The 12630-nt window shown below is 49.7% G+C and overlaps 1 protein-coding gene across 3 annotated transcripts in view; it reads right to left on the bottom strand.

Annotated features, from left to right (window-relative positions):
• Positions 1 to 12630, bottom strand: part of ZHX2 (zinc fingers and homeoboxes 2) — a 155970-nt gene that overhangs the window by 106882 nt on the left and 36458 nt on the right. Inside the window, exon 1 of one of the 3 annotated variants that reach the window (XM_032316891.1) lies at positions 3705 to 4002. The exons of the other annotated variants lie outside the window; for them this stretch is intronic. The gene's annotated coding sequence lies outside the window, so the exon portion shown is untranslated. Of the gene's footprint in view, positions 1 to 3704; positions 4003 to 12630 lie in introns of those variants that run through there. 3 annotated transcript variants of the gene reach the window in all.

Below are 12630 nucleotides of genomic sequence, written 5' to 3'. Positions count from 1 at the left end.
CATCTTTATGAAGTCTGTGCTGGCGGCCAGGCACCGGACTGGCACTTTTCTATCATTCATTACATCGTTCAGTCCTCACAAAGGCCCTTTCACACAGATCCTTAGTCCCATTTTATAGGTGGGAAAATTGATGCTCGGGGAAGTTAAAGCTGGGATCCTGGACTGGTGAGAGAGGGAGGCAGGCTCTGAACGGAGGCTGTCGGGAGTCCAGAGCCTACCTTCATTCCCACCATATCCTACTGACCCCGGACACCTGTTTCCACAGTTAGGAGAGACTGAAAGATCAAGGAGGGCCATGGACATGACCCTTGTTTTGATGGTCACTGCTGGACCGGGCACGAATACAGTCTCTTTAGGATTCCCGGTACAGGACACACATCTCAGGGGCTGGCTTGCAACAGAGAGGCAGATGAGGCGCCCTGGAGGCAGCCCAGGCCTCAGAGCTGGACGGCCTGACTATAGTCCCAGGCTCGGCGCCCTGGCCTTCTCAGCTGGGGTCAGCGGGCTGCTCTGCAGCCCACCTCTGCATCTGTCAGGCATGCTGGAACATTCCTGCCCGCTCCACCTCACAGGTCTGGCCCAGATCAGCAGAATCCTGTCAATGTCTAACTTCTGCATAGGCCAAATTTTTAAAAGATTCTGTCTCTCCTACATTAATTAGTTTCTCCATGAACAAATAACAAAGCACTTGTATAACTGCTGGGATTTCTGACCAAACAAAGTGACCATTGTTATTCAATTCCAGCCCAGAGAAAAAAAAAACATAATACCCCTCCCTGCACGCGCACACACACGCACGAGCGCGTGCGCGCGCACACACGGCCCCGTGATATTTTTAGGCATCCAGTGCCACCGTATCCTGGGTACCGTACAATTTCCACTGGTTTCTAGAAATAGTGACTCTCATTATGTGAACTTTTCAGAAAGCACTGGCCTAAACAATTTCTGAGGTCTTTTTCAGCCCCAAGTTTGTCGGTTCTACCCAATCAATTCTGTCTGTAGGTGGGCTTTGCTAAGAAGTGTGCATGTGTCACCACCGTCCTTATTTTGCTGGCCCCATGCTGGATGTGCACAAGAGGGGAGGACCCCTCAGGGTCTGAGGGAGGTCGGCAGGGGATGCCCGATGGGCAGGCCTCTGCCACCTCACATGGAGGGCGGAAAACACATGGAACTGGTTGGGCACGAGAGGCCGTACCAGCTAAAAATATAAACAAGTTCAAGGAGGGTTTCGATGAACTTGGGGAGGAGTGACTTGACAGGTGAGGGCAATCAGGTACATGCCTGCGTCCTGTGTCTTGGGAGCAACCCAGTGCTTGGAGGGGCAGAGCCTGGATGGTCCTACTGGCAGCAAAGCTGATGTTCTCGTGCCAGGAGATAAAAAAGGAAAGCAAACAAGCAAAGAGGGCACAGGATAGTATCCTGCTTTGACATTTAACTTCTATGGTCATGAAAAAAAAAAATTCCCTTGTGAACAAAGCCTGACCAGTTTTCAGGGGAATGAGTTTGCTCCTCCCTGTGCTGGCCGGAGGTGCCGGGACAGTGGGGTTTCGGAGGGATTTCCTACAGTGTGGTTCCTCCCTCCAGGGTGGGTGGCAAAAAGCACCATCTCAGCAATTCACAATAAAAATATTCTCAATAAATCCCAATAAATTCTCAATATTTTCTACTTAAAAAAAGAAGAAAATCCATTGTAGGAAATACAGAAATCAGGGAAGAAATATGATAATCGTCTCTGATACCATGTCTAAGGTTTAACTGTTAAGATTTGATCTATTTCCATCTACACGGGTGGTTTGTTGTTTTTTTTAAACGATACATACAGCATTATCCTGCATTTTCATTTAACATTTAACACTTGGAAAAAAAAAATCACACTGCTAAATAGACTTGTGTGGGTTTCCACTCCTTATTTAACCATTAACTTATTTAACCGTTGACTTATTTCACCCTTCACCTCTTGTTGGATATCGCTTTTCTTTTCCCAATTTTCTGTCCTGTAGCTAATGCTGGGACGGACATGCCTGGTTACTTCCTTTCAGACAAATGACAATAAATCTCAAAATCTCAAGAGTGCAGCACTTAATAAGTTTCTTGGGGTGCTTGGTAGCTCCGTCGGTGGAGCGTGCAACTCTTGATCTTGGGGTTGTGAGTTCGAGCCCCACGCTGGGTGTAGAGACTCCTTTAAAAATAAAAATCTTAAAAAAATAAATAAACAAAGGTTCTCCTAAGTGGACCCAGGGCATGTGAGGGATAGCCATAGAATATTCGCCAGGGCTGCTCTGGGGAAGCCCCCTCCCCACCCAGAGTGCTTTTCTCGCCTTCCACACAGCTATTTATTTATGCTGAAGACTCTTTCCTGGGTCCCAGCAAGCTAAATACATGCAGAGCTAAAGAGACAGCACAGCCGGCCACTGGGCTGAAGCACCCCAGGACAGGGCTGTGATTGGAAATGCAAATCTCTCAGTGGACAAATCTAACACGCCCAGCGCAAGTCAGAGCCCCCCACTGACCGCCCCTCAGCTGGGTGGCTTCCGTCTTCCATTTTACCTGAAAGAGCTGAAAAGGAGTTGGCTGGGCTGTGGCTCGGTAATCTGAGAAGGAAAGGATCTGTCTGAAAAGAAATGGTCTCCCTGGTGTTTCCGTCCTACCAATAAGAGAAAGTCAGTCCCTCGCTTCCCAGCCTTAACTCCACTAAAAGCCATTAAGCACCGCCAGAGACAGGAGACATTTATCTGCTGGCAAGTGTGAATGCTGCCTTCTGTACCTCCAACAGGGATGGAAATTAAGCTGTTTACTTGGTGGCCACCCCAAGGGGCTGAAAGGACGCTCTAATGTGATGGCATTTCTGAAACGCATTTTTTTAAATCTCAGATTCTCATCCTTTGCTCCTTACCTGGAACCGTTCGGAATTTGCAAAATTAACTTATCCGAATTACACCCTGACCCGCTCTGACCACCAAATGCAAATGAGGTGGCCAGTGGGTGACTCAGTAAACTGGGTCTCATTTTGGAAGGGAGGGTGGGCCTCTGAAGGACGCCGGAGTGCAGGGGTGGGGTTGCTATCTTATTGGACGTGACCGGAAGAGAGGTCGGGCGCCCTTCTTTTGGATGTTCAGTCGTGTTCAAAACGGAACGTGATGGAGTCCCTCCACGTGGCGTGTTCATAGTCTCCCAGCCTGGAGCGGCACCACCAGAGTCCCCTTTACAATCTGTCCATGCCAATCCTCCTTCCAAACTTACCTTCTATATGCAGAAAACCCGTCAAGATGAATGCCATCTGAGGGTCCTTTATTTTGCATCCTTTTGTCATTTTCAAAATTCAGAGCCCTCCATTCCTGGAGCGATTGCCTTGTAATGGCTGACCCATGACTCTGCTTGTATGTTTGGTTTCTGTCCCTACGTTCCTTAGCACTTGAAGGTGGAACCACTCTTTGATGTTTGGTTCCTGCTCTACTGAAAGTCTGTGTTCCCGTAAAATTTCTATGTTCAATCCTAACACCCAATGTGATAGCATTTGGGGGTGGGGATATGGGAGATGATTAGGTCATGAGGCTGGAGCTCTTACGGATGGGATTCGTGTCCTTCTGAAAGAGCAAGACCTCTCTTTAGAGAGACCAGCCACTCTAGAGAGACCTCTTACCCCATCTGCTACGTTGGGGACAGCAAGAGGAGGGCCATCTGTGAACCAGGAAGTGAGCTCTCACCACATGCCGAATCCGCCAGAGCCTTGATCTTGGATTTCCCGCCTCTGGAACGGTGAGAAATACATTTCTGTGGTTTACAAGCCATCTGGTCTAGAGCGTTTTTGCTGTAGCAGCCCCAGTGGACTAAGAGTCCCCAAGAAAGCTCAAGTAGGGAGACTTTCTTGCCCAGCTCCTAGAATGAAGTGGGAGAGCTTTCATATTGTTCTTTTTCTTGTTTTCTGATGTATATGAACGTGGGTACATGCACATCCTTTTAAAGGGGCTATCAACCCATTAAGTAAATGTTCAAAAGTACAAAATTTGGGGTGCCTGGGTAGCTCAGTGGGTTAAGCATCTGCCTTCGGCTCAGGTCATGATCTCAGGGTCCTGGGATCGATCCCCACATCGGGCTCTCTGCTCAGCAAGGAGCCTGCTTCCCCCTCTCCCTCTCCTACGTTTTCTCTCTCTCTCAAACAAATAAATACAATCTTAAAAAAAAAAAAGTACAGAAATTCTAACCACTGTTGTGAGTTCTTGAGGCCCTTTAATCAGAGAAAAAGGTTATAGGCCTTGTTTTAGTGTAAATTTTGCAGAGTCACTCCAATTACTTTGGATTTGCAGATGTGGAGCTAAAACATATTATGAGGTACACTGTGCAGTGTAGTATAGGGGTGACTAAGAGGACATACTCTGTGGGGAATCCCGGCCCAGCCACTGACCAGCTGTGTGACTTCGGGCACTCTAGTGAACGTTTCTGCCGTTGGGACTGTCTGGATTCCTTAAAAAACATTACCCTCCTACACACGCACTCTCTATATTCCTTGTTTCACCTAGTGCACCCTACAAGCCGCTAACCTTATTATCATACCATTAAATAGTGTGTCACATTCTATCCACTTCCTGGCTCAGAGTTCAGTAAATGTTTTCTAACTTTTGGGCTGAAATGCAGTGTTTTCGTGACTTTAAAAAAGATCAATACGCTCAATTTGTAGGCTCTATGAATGGTCATCTGTTGTTTCTGGATACTCTGCGTAGAATAAAAGCAGCCCACAGGTGCAGTACAGCCTGGACCCACCATGCGCTCGCATTCCCGAGGAGAAAATTCTGTAGTTAGTCATCCAGGAGCCCATTCACATATACGACCCGTCAGCCCCAGCAAAGGGAGGGAAGAGTACACGAGATGAGATGACCCACTCCCCCCGTTCAAGGCAGCGCCCCCCTTCTTTGGTCCTGTAGCCCACCTCAGCCCACGGGGCCAGCTCAGGGCACTGCCTATGGTTACACCTCACATAGTTATCTCCCCACAGCGTGGGGGGCTCTCCGCTCAGACAAGGAGGGTTACAGGATGACACATCCCGAGATCCCTTTAGTCACACCAGTGGACCCAAGTGTGGGTCACGGCCATCCCTGTCTTCCCTGGTTCTGGGTTCGCGGCTGATCAGGCATCTCCCCTTTTCTACATAATGAGCCTGGCTGAGCCGGTTGGAGGACACACTCTCCCTTCCAAGTCACTCCTGGGGGATGTGTCTGTGTTTGAGTGTGTGTTCGTGCGCGTGCAGGAGGACGGACACACACACACACACACACACAAACTACCCAGGCACTCTCTCTCTCCCTTCCTAAAACACCGGCAACCTCTCTTCCCCTCCTCTCCTGAGCTCCAGACCTGCGTTTCCACACCCGGGTCACAGCTGCTCCTGCACAGACGTGGGAATCCGGGTCACCGAGCCCCTGTTCTCCCCACCGAGCTTCTCACTCTGCTCTCTTGACCGGCACCCTCTGGGCGCCCCTGGGGCTCTCCGGTGTCCCCACTCCTTTGTCTGTTCTCAAGATGGTCCGGGAGCTGGGGGCTTCTGGGTCCTTGACTTACGGATTCTCTCCTTTCCTTCTAAAGATTCTGCTGCTGCAGGCAAGTCTGGGTAACCTTGGTCTGGCTACTTGATCCCTGAGCCTCAGTTTCCTCATCTGTAAAACAGGGCTATGCAGTACTAGGTCGGTTCACAGAGCTGTTGGGAGGATTAAACAAGGTCACACAGGCATGGCACTTGGCCCAGTGCTTGGGACAAAAAAAGCACACAGATGTTAGCAACCAGTATCATTATCATGATTAATTATAATGTTAATAACAACTGTTATTCCAAAAGGCCTAAGGCTGTCCCACAGCTTGTCATTTCTATGTTCCTCCATCTCAGACTTCCTCATCTCCCCCTTCCAATCCTAGCCAACTCCACACCCTTATTTTCTGATTAATTTTTTCTTTTCTTTTTTTTTTTAAAGATTTTATTTTTTAGTAATCTTTACACCCAACATGGGGCTCCAGCCCAGAACCCCGAGATCAAGAGTCCCATGTTCTACCGACAGACAGCTAGGCATCCTGGCTTACTGTTTCTTCTCTATATACCTGTAAACATAACAAACCTGGATTTAGAGTCAGGGGATCTGACTCCCACTTTTTAAGGAAGAGTAAAAATGGCCTAGGACCTTTAGCAAGTAAGAGTCTTTCTAGGGTCTCATCTCCCTCACATGAAAAATGGAGAGGCTGGACTACAGCAATGTTTCCTGAAGCACATTCCAGAAGCTTCCACCACACTCATGCCCCTACACAGAGCCTCCATGGCCAGAGCAGAGCCATAAGGGACCAACTAGGTCCCTTCCCCCAGGATCCACCTCTGTTAGCTTGTTGTCTAGATCTGGATACTGTCTACACTGCCTGGCGCCTCAGCAGACTGTTCCTGGGTCGACCCAGACCCTCTCATAAAAGGAGATTTTGAACTGGCGTAAATCTCAGCTCTGTAAGGAAGGAGAATGAACTGCCAGCTCCACTGGAAAACTAGGACAGGGTTCTCTTTAGCAAGTCTCCAGGTACTGTTCAGGCAATCACTGGGTATCATGAGCCTTAAAATACGCCCTGCTTGGTACAATGTTTCCTGATTAAGCGGCTGCCAGGCCCAGGGCACTGCAGGCAGGAATGGTGAATTTGAAAACCACACAATTACTAGTAGTTTGGAAAACCCTTTTGAAACACCCTGCCAATCATTTAATTCATTTTCCAAGTCCCTTTTTAATGCAAAATATGCTAATATGTTCTTGGAGTGTCCAGCAGAGAAACCTGCTAAAAAGTGGGGCCTCTCAACTTGGGGGTTAAGCGGGGAGCTGGTGGGAATAGGGCACAAGGAGAATACTGGCTCATTTTCCTTCCAGTGAAGAAAAGCGGGCTGATGCCACTGGCTTCAAGTGCTTCTTTGTACTCCCTTCAGCTGCAACAAGGTGCGATCCCCTTTGTGGTCACAGATTTGGGGCATAATGGGCTTCTTTTCTGCCCAAAGCCCAATCCCGCCCCTGGTACGTGAGATAGGTCTGTCCTTCGGTTGGTTGTCATCTCCTCCTGGTGAGCAGGGGACAGTGGAGGAGGGAATGAGGAAAGGGTGAGAGAGATGTTCAAGGCTTGGAGGAATACATTAATTTGGGCCTGGGGCCTGCAGGGGAGTGGGGGTTCCCTAGACAAATGTCCTAACCCACCAGGACTCCATTTCTCTCACCTGCACAAACTAGGTTAGAAGCATAAACCGCAGACTAGGGGCCTCCCCTACAGGCTGTAGGTCAGTCTACTTCCTAACCGATGTCATAGTATCATTGAAGGTGACCGTCCTTGCTTACAGAGTAAGCAGGGACTGCTGGTTACTCCTTTGCCTCCCAGTGCCGTGCGAGTCCTGACGCGGGGGGCACACAGGAGTATAACACACAGATCCAGTCCTTCATGGCTATTGCCATCCAGCACCATCGGTCTCCCAGGGACAATATGTGGCTGGACTGAGACAAAAGAAGGGCACAAAGAAATTATGTGTGGCCGCCTCCCTTCGCATCAGCGTGGCAGATCTGCAGTGTAATCTACCAATCTCTGGCCCATGGCTTGCAAACGGGTGGCTAAGGCTGAATTCGGCCCTCAGACATGCTTTCTTTGACCTATATGATGCTTTAAGCATTTTGGAAAGGTCTTATAAAAATCAAGATTTCCAACTTCCCTGGAAAAAACTAAAAGGGGCTCTCTGGCACCACTGGCCCATACTCCTGCATGGGACCAGTAAGCTGGAGCTCAGTGGCAGGTGTCCCTTTTAGACGGGGCATGGACTCTCTTATTTAATCCAAGTTGCTACTGCTCCCTCTTCCTTATCCCTGGCTAGCCTCGCCCATTCCTGCTACCTGCCTGACTTCTGTCTGCGTTTGGGTCTGCATGTCTAACATAGGACAGGCCCCTTACTTTGCCAACGATGATGTCCGGGTCTCTGCTGGACAGCAGAGTCTGGGCTGCTTTTACCATAGCACACTGTGTGTCTTTAAAGGCAACCAGGGTACACAGTGCGTTCAATACAGGAGGACCATCATAACGGCATGATGGGTGCACAAGCAAGTGAATGGATGGATGGATGGATGGATGGATGGATGGTCAGATGGATGGATGGACCAGCCCAAGCCATGGGTGCTGTGGGGTAAGGCAGGGCCATGGTGAGCAGAAGGGCTGGAGGGAGGGGGTTGGAGCGGGGACGGAATAAGAACCATCTGAAGGAGCTCAGAAACAAAGTTGGCTACTTTGCAGAACTCAAACCCCTTTTATTCAGTTTGGTGACTTTTAAAATGTGCTTTTATTGTAAAACGGAACATAGATACAGAAAAGCATGTAACACATAAACATGCAAGTTGCTTTCTATTGTTTATGATTGGGGGGGGGAGTCCTGTTTTCTTTCTAAAAGCATCCAAGATGCTTAAAAATCAGGGCTTTCCATGACTTTTCCAATGCACTCACTGCAAAGAACACACCTCCCTTGCTCTTCCAGCCTGACAGGGCATTGCAGAAATACCAGGGGGTAGATAGTTAGGGGAGCCGGTGTTCAAGTCCCAACCTGAACACCTGGGGAAGGCAGTCCACTCTCTCTGCACCTCGGTTGGGGAGATGGGACGGGGTCTCTCCGGTGTGCCAGCATCCAGCGCTCTACGACTCTGCCAGGCTAAGAATACTGTGGCGAGCAGAAGGAACGTACAAGGACATCCGCGAAAAGGAAGGACAGTGTAGCAATCACTTACTGGCTCAGGCCAGAAGCAAAGCCGCTATCTCAGCTACGTTAGAACCAGAAGCCAGGTGGCGGCATCAATCACAGATCCCCCCAGGTAACAGGATGTTGGCAAATAGGGAACCTTGAAGTCATGGGCTCCAAGCCCCTCGCTGACAGCTAAGGATACAACAGTTTGGGTGAAGACTGGGACTTGCCCAGGGTCTCATCCTGCGTACTAAACTGCATCCTAGAAGTGTTTTCTTCAGCCTTTATTCTGAGTATAACCTCTCACAAGGTCTGGAGGCTTGGGTGTATGAATGGGAAGGCTCCTCGGACCGGGACTCACCCCGCAGAAAAGGGCATAAATGGAAACCTTTGACAGAACTGTATGTGGCAGTCCAATACCCTGAATTAAAGTATTTTTAGTATAAACCTTTGCAAAACTCATAATTCTATAGCAGGGCATTATAGTTGCCAAAAGAGTTAACCTGCTGGTCAGAATATTTTACAGATCCATGATTTCTGTAATCAGTTGGCATATTTTTTCATATTTGAATATGCCAGAAGACTTAAAACCTGGTTGTGGAGGGGGTCTCTTGATCTCCTTGAGGACTGATTGCAAAGCAAAATCAAACATCGGAATCTGGGGGGTTCAGAACCACATCGGAACCATAGGGGAAGCCCCATGAGGTCAAAGCAGGCAGGGGGTTGGTGTAGTAAATGGGGGAGGAGCAGGTGCACCCCAGCTGAGCGCCAGGAGGGTGCTAACAGCCAGGTACAGAGCTGACCGCCCTGCCCATGAGGAAGTCACGGCCTCGCCTCACCACCAGACATAGCACAAGCTCTCAAGTGATATGAGAAGCAGTGGCAGAAAGTGCTGGGGCAGGACGCCGGAGTGGCTCAGTCCTCTAAACGTCTGCCTTCAGCTCAGGATCCCAGAGTCTGCAGACTGAGTCCTACATCGGGCTCCCTGCTCGGAGGGGAGTCTGCTTCTCCCTCTGCCTGCCGCTCCCCCTGCTTGTGCTCCTTCTCTTTCTGACAAATAAATTTTTAAGAAGGAGGAAAAAAAAGAAAGAAAGAAAGTGCTGGGACAACAAGGAGGGGAAGAGAATGGAAGTTTGCCAGAGGGTGTCCCAAGAGGAAGATGGTGTGAAGGGAGGCGTGGCAGACAGAATGACGCCCCTCCAAAGATGCCCACGTCCTAATCCCTGGGACCTGTGAATATGTTAACTTACAAGGCAAAGGGGACTTTGCAGAAGTGATGAGGTTATGGATGCAATGATGGGGAGATGATTCTGGCTGATCCGGATGGGTCCAATGTCATCACAAAAGTCCTTAGAAGTGAAAGACGGAGGTGGGAGGTCCAGAGCCAGAGTGATGCGGTTCAAGAGAGACTCAGTGGGCCACGGCTGGCTTTCAAGAGGAAGAAAGGGGCCATAAGGCAAAGAGTACAGGCAGCTTCTAGAAGCTGGAAAACTCAGGGACACAGATTCTCCCCAGAAGGAGAGAGCCTCCAGAAGGAACAGTCCCATCAACCCCCTGATGTTAGCCCAGTGAGACCCATTTCAGACGACTGACTTATGTGGTCGTTTTTAACAGCAGCCCTAGAAAATGAACACAGGAGGAAAACTTGAACAAGACACAGGAGCCCATTTGCTTTCTCAAAGCCTCCACTTCACCCTCTAAAAGACAAGAGCACGGCGGGGGTGGGAGGGATGGCTGGCTCAGCTGGTACAGCCCGTGACTCTTGATCCCAGGGTTGTGAGTTCAAGCCCCATGTTGGGCTTGGAGCTTACTTTAAACAAAAACAAAACGAAACAAAACAACAAAACCAAGAACCCTGGGTGCGGATGCTCTCTGATGTCCCTTCTGGTTCTGACACTTGGCGATTTTACAGAGGAGTAGAGTGGTCACCATATTGTAATGGGTGGCGAGAGGTTGTGAGGGTTGACAGGAAACAGCCTGTCCCGAAGCATGTTTGGTGGAATTTTGGTTCCATGGGCTGTGCATAAGGGTCAGTCGGCAAACAGGCCATTCGTGCAGCAAATCACTATCCAGCACCGGACCTGGGCCTATGTGATGAGAGGAACTGGGCATTTAAAGAAAAGGGGAAATTAACATGAAAAAAAATATGGAGTTAAATAAAATTAAACAGGATTCTCTATGGAGGAGTCCTGAGGGTGTGAAAATATTAATGTATTCATGGGCTCACTGTCCGATGACACGTTGCTTAATTGAACCAGGCAGCATTCTGGACACAAAGGATATGGCACCGAATCAAACAGGTAAAGTCCCTCGTGTATGGAGCCCTGTTAGTGTGGGGAGACAGACAATATGAAACGCAACAGATAAATATAAAATCAGGATATGAAGGGACTGTGAGGAACAGAGCAGGTAAGGGGACAGGTGCTGATGGTGGTGGCGATGGCGGTCTGGGAAGAAATCTGCGGTAGGTATGTGAGCCAAGAACTAAGGTGCAGGGTGCATCGGTATGCAGTGTTTCCCAAACCACCATGACCACGGAACCCCTTTGTCACTGAGCATTGTGCAGGACTCCTGCTCCTTGGAACGCACTTTGAGAAATCCTGGCCCAGAGACAGCGGAAGCATGAAGGGAGCATCTGCGGGCTCTCACAGGAGCGAGGTAGCATGTCAGCATGGAGCCTAGGAATCTCACGAATGCAAAGGAAGACATTTTGCACAGAAGTCCCTCCTCCAAATGCATCTCAGAGGGTAGGAGAGGGGGCGCCCGGCGGACTTCGTTGGTAGAGCACATGACTCTTGATCTCAGGGTCATGGGCCCATGAGTTCAAGCCCCATGTTGGGCATGGAGCCCTCTTTAAAGGAAAAAAAAAAAAAAAAAAAAGGAAAGTGGGAGTGACTAGGGGGCTCTGCTTGGCTTCTGGGTTTAAGCCCTGCATTCTCTCTTGGGCTGTCCTGGACTCACCCTGAGTTCTGCGGGATTCATGAAGCTATAGTAAGCACATGATTACGCTAGATGGCCTGAACACTGCTTTTCCCCACCAGAGCAGAGTATAAGAACAGGAATCCTTTTGCTAGGATGTTATGTTGCAAAGAACATGTATTTATTTTGAAAAGTGTATCTGGGTGACCACAATCAATGTCCACCTTTCCGGGGATCTTTACCCAAGTCCTCTCCCAGTTCTGATAAAGGAATGAATGGTACACCCGAGGCCCGGGGCCCTGAATCAGGGCCTATACTCATGCAAAGTACACAGCCTGAGAAAAAGATGAATATTTTCTCCCAGAGGCCACAGGGAGTTTCCCAACGAACGGAGCCCACCGTCCCTGCGATGTCCTTTCCTGTCTCGAGAAAGCTGTCTGGACTTTCTCAGCGCTCACATCAGATGAGGCCCATTACGTATTCCAGCCACAGCCAAGCCTTCCAGCCTGCCCTTCTGCCCGGGCTTCGCAGAAACGCCTCTCTCGGGAGCAGGCTCTGCTCATGAGAAGCTGGGCTCCAGGTCAGCGGGAGGACCGCTCCAAGAGCCCGCAGAACCGCCCTCCCCCCACCGAAGGCCAGTGGTAATGCCACTCACCTTCGCCGTGCCCTAGACGAGAGGTCAACACAGACAGATGGGAGGTCTTCCCATGGGAGCGGCCGCCTTCCCCAAGCCTCTGCTGCCCAGGAGCGGTAGGGAGCACCCAACCAGGCACCCATGGGGCTCCTTGCTCCAACGCTCTCCCTGCCCCTCACCGCCTCCTTGTCACCTGTCATTGTTTTCCTCGCAGCTCAGTGTCACTTCCTCTGCGAAGCTGTCTTGACCAGATCAAACACTACCATTTGGGGTTCGGATAGCACATCATGACTTTTTAGTGAGCACCTGCAGTGGCTTCAAGTCCCACATCGGCCACTCATTGTCCCTTGAACAAATTCCC

This window comes from Mustela erminea, chromosome 16, assembly GCF_009829155.1.
Source record: "Mustela erminea isolate mMusErm1 chromosome 16, mMusErm1.Pri, whole genome shotgun sequence".
Lineage (NCBI taxonomy): Eukaryota > Metazoa > Chordata > Mammalia > Carnivora > Mustelidae > Mustela > Mustela erminea.
Note: the sequence above shows the minus strand (reverse complement) of the source record. Positions and strands in the feature narration are given on the sequence as shown.